Source organism: Lissotriton helveticus, chromosome 8 (assembly GCF_964261635.1).
Source record: "Lissotriton helveticus chromosome 8, aLisHel1.1, whole genome shotgun sequence".
Classification (NCBI taxonomy): domain Eukaryota; kingdom Metazoa; phylum Chordata; class Amphibia; order Caudata; family Salamandridae; genus Lissotriton; species Lissotriton helveticus.
In genome coordinates, this window is record NC_136069.1 from 602657273 (window position 1) to 602665011 (window position 7739).

The following is a 7739-nucleotide window of genomic DNA, read 5'->3' on the forward strand; positions in this document are numbered from 1 at the left end:
CTTCCCCTTGTGCCAGGACATCTGAAACGGCAGCATCACCTAAAAGGGAAGGTCCCGCCAAAATATCTGACACTATGTCTTCCCCAAAAGATAAACCAGGGATCAGGGCCATATTGGTGAGGTTAGAAAAAATCCAACAAGGCCACCACCACCACTATCTAAACAGTGGATGGCCTGAGTCATAAAAGAGTAATGATAAGAAACATGGAGATGAAAGGGACCTTGAGGGAAGAAATGTAGATAGTCAATATAGCATTGCAATGTGTCCAGAACATAGACTGTGTCACAGGGTCACAAGAAAAAAAAACCCGCGGCTAAGCTGCCGCTCTAAATATCATTCAACACAAGTAAGGGGAGAGGGTCAACCGTATCTACAACTCTCTCACCCCGAACCCCCTGAACCACAATCATACACACATAGAGGGGTGGAGGGACTAAAAAAAAAACATATAACATCACAAAACAGAACAAATGTAACTGATTTGAAAATACTGCCCTCACTCACACACCGAAGTGTGTGACATGCTTCATCATCGGGTCTGCTTACAATACGCCCATTTGTAGCCACACTCTGGACGGAGCATAAGGGAGGGGTTGAACATAAAAGACCAAAGGACACAATACAAAACCAAACAACATATATACACAACAAAAAGTGATCAGTGAATGTCACCCTGTGACTAGAACTGGTGTACAACACGTGCAGTTAATAGGGAAGTGTTTAAAACTGGTTTGGGGATACCAAACAAAACTTTATTCATAGGTTCCACAACCAGGATTAAAAGGAGAAAAAAGGATGGGTAGTGTTTCCAAGAGAAAATGAAGTTCTCAAAACAACTCTCCTGATACCGCTAGTGTCAACATGTTTCGACCGACTTACTGCGCCAAGGAGGTCACCCTGGTCTTCTTCAGGACGTATGTTGCTACCAGTCCTGCTATTGGTCAAACCGTAGTTCGGTCAAAGTACCAAGTAACTGATCACACGAGATTCCAGTTGAATCAACTTGTGTGGAGGGGATCCCAACAACACGGGAAACAAAAACTGGAATGATAATAATCCTACATAAGTATGTTATAAAAGGGTGTATGCCCAATATAATTCAGCCACCCCATTGATTTTGACAAGAAAAAATCATAGAATTGGTCCGTTTAACATTGCCTATGGGGATAATGTATTCATCACCCATCACCCATCAATTTGAATCAAAAAACTATTATGTGCAATGCTATGAACAATCTATAGTAAATGTCTCCCCTTCGCTTTCTAGCAATTTCCCTACTGTTGTAGTGACTGGACTGGGAAGAGTAAATTGTACCTCTGCAATCTAACAATGTCCTTACTGTTGCACTGACTGGAGTGGAAATAGTGAATTTTGCATTAACCGGAGAGATGCAGGAGTAGTATATTTTTTATATATTTATTATAATGATTTGCGTAGTTTTGTGCAAATTGTAGTGGAAATATTATATGTATTAAATGTTATATTTTATTTCATTTTGTTATAATTTATATTATTATGTTTTATGTTTATTTCAAATTATAAGATTTAGAATGATTAAAGTTTTTAATCTGTAAAATATTTTAACAAAATTTTAAGTCATTTACTTTTTCAATTTCATTAGAATGGTTTGTTTAGTAAAGATTTTATGTTATTGGTATATAGTATCTACTGGCAGTCGCCAATAGATAGTTATATTTAGGACCTATTATCCATAGGAAATCCGCAACATTCTATTGGCAATAACTTTGGTGTCGATTGATGAATCTTCTTGAAATTTTCCGAACATTTGGCCAGCTCAGTTCCACTCCTTCCCTGAGAGTTTGAGGGTGATTAGTCAAGCGGGGGCCAACAAAAAAGGGGGTCCCAAAATGTGTTTTCCCCATGCAAATTCCCATAAGACCTTTAGACACGGTTACAGCCCGAACGGCTAAGCGGAATTACACCAAATGTGGCAGAGAGGTAGTCCTCAGTTCCGACTTGTGCCTTTTGCTTATATGGAGTCAATCTGTTCAGTAGCTCCTGAGACAATTACGGTTAAAGTCATTTATATATCTATGGGCGCGGTGGATCCGCGTATCTATCCGCGTACCCAAAGCGCAGCCTGCACGCACCCTGCTGTGCACGAGCTGCATTCTGATTGGCTGTCAACAGTCAAAATCAGAAAGTGTTGGCAGCCATCTTGTGCCTCGGTAGAAACGGGGCACAAAAAACCCAAAACAAACGCCGCAAAACGCGAAAAGGGGGCAGGGTAGACACACCCTGACCCCCTAGGCCTGCTAAAGACATGATCATCCTAAGGCCTTGCCCCCTCCTTGCATCACTCTGCAAACGAAGTAGCCCACCAGGTACCTCCAGTAAGTGCCACAGAGCTGCGTTGCAGAGAGGTGTAAAAAGGGGCATGACCTCCGAACACCTCTGTGCCATGCAGCTCCCTGGTGCATAATGGAGGTACCTGTTGGGCTAGATGGCTGCCAGAGGACCTCAGGATTCAAGGGGACTTAATCCCCCAACTTAAAACTTGCCACGGGGTGCGTTTGAACAGTGGTGAAGGTAAGGGGCGAGGCCTAAGGTGATATGTGTGCAAACATGCCCTGTAGCGTGTTTTAAGTTGGGAAATGACTCCCTCTTCAATCCAGAGGTCCCCTAGAAGTCAACTAGCCCACCAGGTAACTCCAGTAACATAGATATATTTGCAAAGTTGTACCGTACGCGTACCGTCCGAGGACAGTACGCGTACCATTACGAACACGAACTGCATGCTAATTGGCTAAAAAGTGCCTGTCAACACTCCAAACCAGGAAGTGTTGGCAGCCATCTTGTGCCTCGGTAGAACCGAAGCACAAGAAAACAGAAAAGGAAACACAAAAAACGCAAAAAGGGGGCAGGGTAGAAACACCCTGGCCCCCAAGGCCGCCCAATTTGTTTTTTTAGAAATTGGAGGACACGCGTAGGTACGCGTACCCTGCCAAGAAAAAATAAAGCTTATTTGTTTTCTTTTTTAGCCCCCGGGGGGCTGAATCCCGGGGCAATTGACTGTTTCTAAAGGGGGCCCAGAGAGACCACCCAGCCCCGGAGACCCCCCCCCTCTGGGGCTTATTTTAATAGGGTGGGGGGCTCTGAGGCCACCACAGCCAAGGGGACCACCTACCCAGGGGCTTCTTTTTTTTATAATAATGGGAGGCCCAGAGGGGCTCCTCAGCCCCAGGGACCGCCCCCCCCCCGGGGCTTTAATATTTTGTATGCGGGGGGGCTCACGCCCCCCGCAGCCACGGGGCCCGCCAGCCCCCAGGGCTTCTTTTTTGAAAAATGAAATAAACCTGTTTGGGTGGGCTCACACCCCCCCACATGCCCGGGGACCGGCACATCCCTGGGGCTTTACAAATGATGGGAGCAGGGCCGCGCGGCTCCCCTCAAGGAGCCCTTGATGGCCCTGGGGACCGCCACCCCCCAGGGCCGGCTTCTGCAGTGTCCTGGGGTGCCTACCCCTGGGACACTGCTATTTGCTATGGTAGGGCGGGAGCCTCGCGGCTCCCACCCTACCATAGCAAACTGCTTTCCTATTTGGAAGAGAGAGCAGGAAACCTGCTCTCTCTTTCAAATAGGAAAGCATATTGCTTTTCGTCAGGGGGAGCAGCATGTAAGCTTCTCTCTGACGAAAAGCAATGCCGGCTCCCGAAGGACGTGGGGAGCCGGCTGGGTCCGTGGGGGCGTTAGGGCTTCCCCCACTATCCCAAATGTTTTATTTGAGCCCCGGGGATGGGGTCCCCGGGGATAATAAAAATTTGTGATAGGGGCTATTCTTTTATTTACGGTAAATTTTCAGTACGCGTACCATGCGCGGACGGACGACATATGGTGCGAGGTTCCTAAGTCGTCCCGTACGCGTACCTAAGCAAGAAAAAGAGAATAAAAAAATATGTTTTACAGATATCTATCAAGCTTATGTGTTTAGATGTTGGTTGGTTCTTAGACGAGCTTTTCTCTTTATTGGTACTTATAAGTAAGTACCTTTAGCAGAGTCTAAACTTGTTGAGGAGGAGTGTTTTACAGTGTGCTGAACTTTTGACCTCTGTGGACAGTTGACTTTTGCATGATCTGTTGGGGGTAGGGTTCAAAGTTATGTCAGTTGGAAAGGGTTCAAATGTTCAACCAATAGAAATGTGTGTTTGGTTTTGAATTAATGTGTCAAGCAATTTGATTTGTTATTTACATGTATATATATATATGTGTAAATTGAGAGGGAAAATGTGCCATTTTTTGGTTTCGCTGCGAACACTGAAGTAGAGAGATTCTGTATAAGAATATCTGCTGTGTGACTGGCATTCTTCTTAATCTACAAATCAATGTGAAAGGTGAGTTGATAACTTGTAAGGGAATGTATGTGGTGCATTTTGTTTTTAGTAAGAGTAATGTGTTTATCCTTCTAAAGTGTGTAGAATCACATTCTGAGTTTGTCTGAATTTGGATAACTATTGTGATAAAAACCATTTGGTAAGTTAATGTGTTTAGTGAGTAAGCTTTGTGCAATAAAGTGCAGTACTAAAAAATTTAGAATGTGTGCAGTCGCTTTTTCAGTTGTAGATTAGTTAATAGTGTTGCTTGTTTAGAATTAGACTTGTGTTTTAAATCTACAATTTTCCAGTCAGTATACACACACTACTGTAAATTCTCTGGGATATATTTACAAGCCTCTTGTGCGTCTTTGTGCTGCCATTGCGTTACTTTTTTGATGCAATGTTTGCACAAATAATGCAGCAAATTGCTTATGTATTTGCAAAATGACTTATGGTTGTACAGTAAAATGCAGTAATTATATTTCTGTAATGTGTGCACTCATATTAGCCCTTCAAGAGTAATTAATTGTTTTTTTGTCTAGAATCAGACTTGTGTTTTAAATCTGCAATTTCCCAGTTAGTATACATACACTGCTGCATATACTCTGGTGCAGATTTACAAGCCCCTTGTGCCTCTTTGTTGCTGTATTGTGTCACTTTTTTGATGTAATGTTGGCACAAAAAATGCATCAATTTGCTTATGTATTTGCAAAATGAGCAAGGTGTAATATTTTTTGTCTAGAATCACACTGTGCACGTGTCTGCATTTAGTAATTGTTCTGAGAGAAGCATTTTTGTATGTATTGTGTTTTCAGATACATAAGTGCTTATAAAGCTATCTTTTTTTCTAGTTTTGATAGAATTAAAAACCGGTTATTGGTTTTGTATTCGGAAAATGACTCATGGTTGTACAGTAAAATGCAATAAGTATATTTCTGTAATGTGTGCAGTGATATTAGCCCTTCAAGAGTAATTAGTAGTGTTGTTTGTCTAGAATCAGACTTGTGTTCTAAATGTACAATTTCCCAGTCAATATACATACACTGCTGCATACACTCTGTGGCAGATTTACAAGCCCCTTGCGCCTTTTTGTTGTTCTATTGTGTCACTTTTTTGATGTAATGTTGGCAAAAAAAATGCAGCAAATTGCATATGTATTTGCAAAATGAGTCAGGGTTGTCCACTGAAATGTAGTAGTTATATTCATGGAATGTGTGCAGTCACTGAACCGTTTTAGACTAGTAAATGTGTTTTGGTAAAATGTAAGGTCTTATATTTTTGTCTACAATCACACTGTGTGTCTGTGTACATTTAGAAATTACATTGGCCCTTTTTTACATTATCCCCCCTCTCTCCTCATACTCTCCCCTCTCTCCTCATACACACCCCTCTCTCCTTATACTCCCCTCTCTCCTTAAACTCCTCCTCTCTCCTCATACTCTCTATTCTCTCCTTATACTTCCACCTCTCTCATCATACCCCTTCACTCCTCATACTCCCCATCTCCTCATACTCCTCCCTCTCTCCTCATAGTACCCCCTTTCTCCTAATACACTCCCTGTCTTCTTATACTCCCCGTTTTCCACATTCTCTCCCTCTCTTCTCATACTCTCCCTTCTCTCCTCATACACACCTCTCTCTCCTTATACTCCTCTTTTCTCCTCATACTTGCCCCTCTTTTTCCATACTCCCCCCTCTCTCCTCATACCCCCTCACTTCTCATACTTACCCCATCTCTTCACACTCCTCCCTCTCCCCTCATAATACCCTCTCTCTCCTCATACTCACTCCTTTCCTCTTACTCCTCTTCTCCCCTCATACTCCCCATGTTCCCCCCTGTCCTCATATTCCCCCCTCTCCTCATACTTCTTATTGTCTTCTTATACTACCCCTTCTCTCCTTATACTCCGCCTGTCTCCTTATATTCCTCTTTTCTTCACATTCTTTCCCCTCTCTCTTCATATTCCGTCCTCTCTCTTCATACACACTCCTCTCTCCTTATACTCCCCTTTCTCCTCATACTCGCCCCTCTTTCCACATACTCCCCCTTCTCTTCTCATACTCCTCTCTCTCTCCTCATACTCCCCCCTCTTTTGTCACACTCTCCCTCACTCTTCTTATACTCCCCCCTCTCCAGATATTCCCCTTCTTTCCTCATTCTTACCTCTCTCTCCTCATACTCCCCCCTGTCCTCATACTCCTCCCTGTCCTCATACTCCCCGTCTCTCCTCTTACTCCTCCCTCTCTCCTCATACTCTTCTTCTCATATTCCCACTGTCCTCATACTCCCCCTCTCTGTCCTCATACTCCCTCCTCTCTCATCATATTCCTTCTCTCTCCTCATTCTCCCCTCTCTCTCCTTATGCTCTCCCCTGTTGTCATACTCTCCCCTCTCTCCTCTTACTCCTCCCTCTCTCCTCATACTCCCCCTTCTCTTCATACTCCCTCCTCTCTCCTCTTACTCCTCCCTCTCTCCTCATACCTCCCCTTAACAATTTCCCAGTCAGTATACACACACTGCTGCATACATTCTGGGGCAGATTTACAAGCCTCTTGCGCCTCTTTATTGTTCTATTGTGTCACTTTTTTGATGTAATGTTGGCAAAAATAATGCAGCAAATTGCATATGTATTTGCAAAATGAGTCAGGGTTGTCCACTGAAATGTAGTAGTTATATAAATGGAATGTGTGCAGTCACTTAACCGTTTTAGTCTAGTAAATGTGTTTTGGTAAAATACATGGTCTTATATTTTTGGTCTAGAATCACACTGTGCATCTGTGTACACTTAGGACTTATACTCGCCCCTTTTTCCATATTCTCCCCCCTCTCTCCTTATACTCCCCCTTTCTCCTCACACTCCCCCTCTCTCTCCTCATACAATCGCTTCCATCCTTATACTCCCACCTCTCTCCTCATTCTTTCCCCTCTCTCCTTATACTCTCCCCTCTCCTCATACTCACCTTCTCCCCTCATACTCCCCGTCTCTTCATACTCCCCCTCTCATTATATTTCCTCCTCTCGTCATACTTCCCCCTCTCTCCTCATACCCCTTTCACTCCTCATACTCCCCCATCTGCTCTTACTCTTCCCTCTCTCCTCATACTCCACCCTCTGTCCTCATACACCGCCACTCTCCTTATCCTCCCCTTTTCTCCACATTCTCCCCCTCTCTTCTCATACTCTCCCCTCTCTTTTTATACACACCTCTCTTTCTTTATACTCCTCTTTTCTCCTCATACTCTCCCCTCTTTCCACATACTCCCCCTCTCTCTTCATACTCCTCCTCTCTCTCCTCATACTCCCCCTCTCTCCTCACACTCCCTCTGTCTCTTCTTATACTCCCTCATCTCTCCTTATACTCCCCCTCTCTTCTCACATTCCTCCTCTCTCTCCTTATACTCT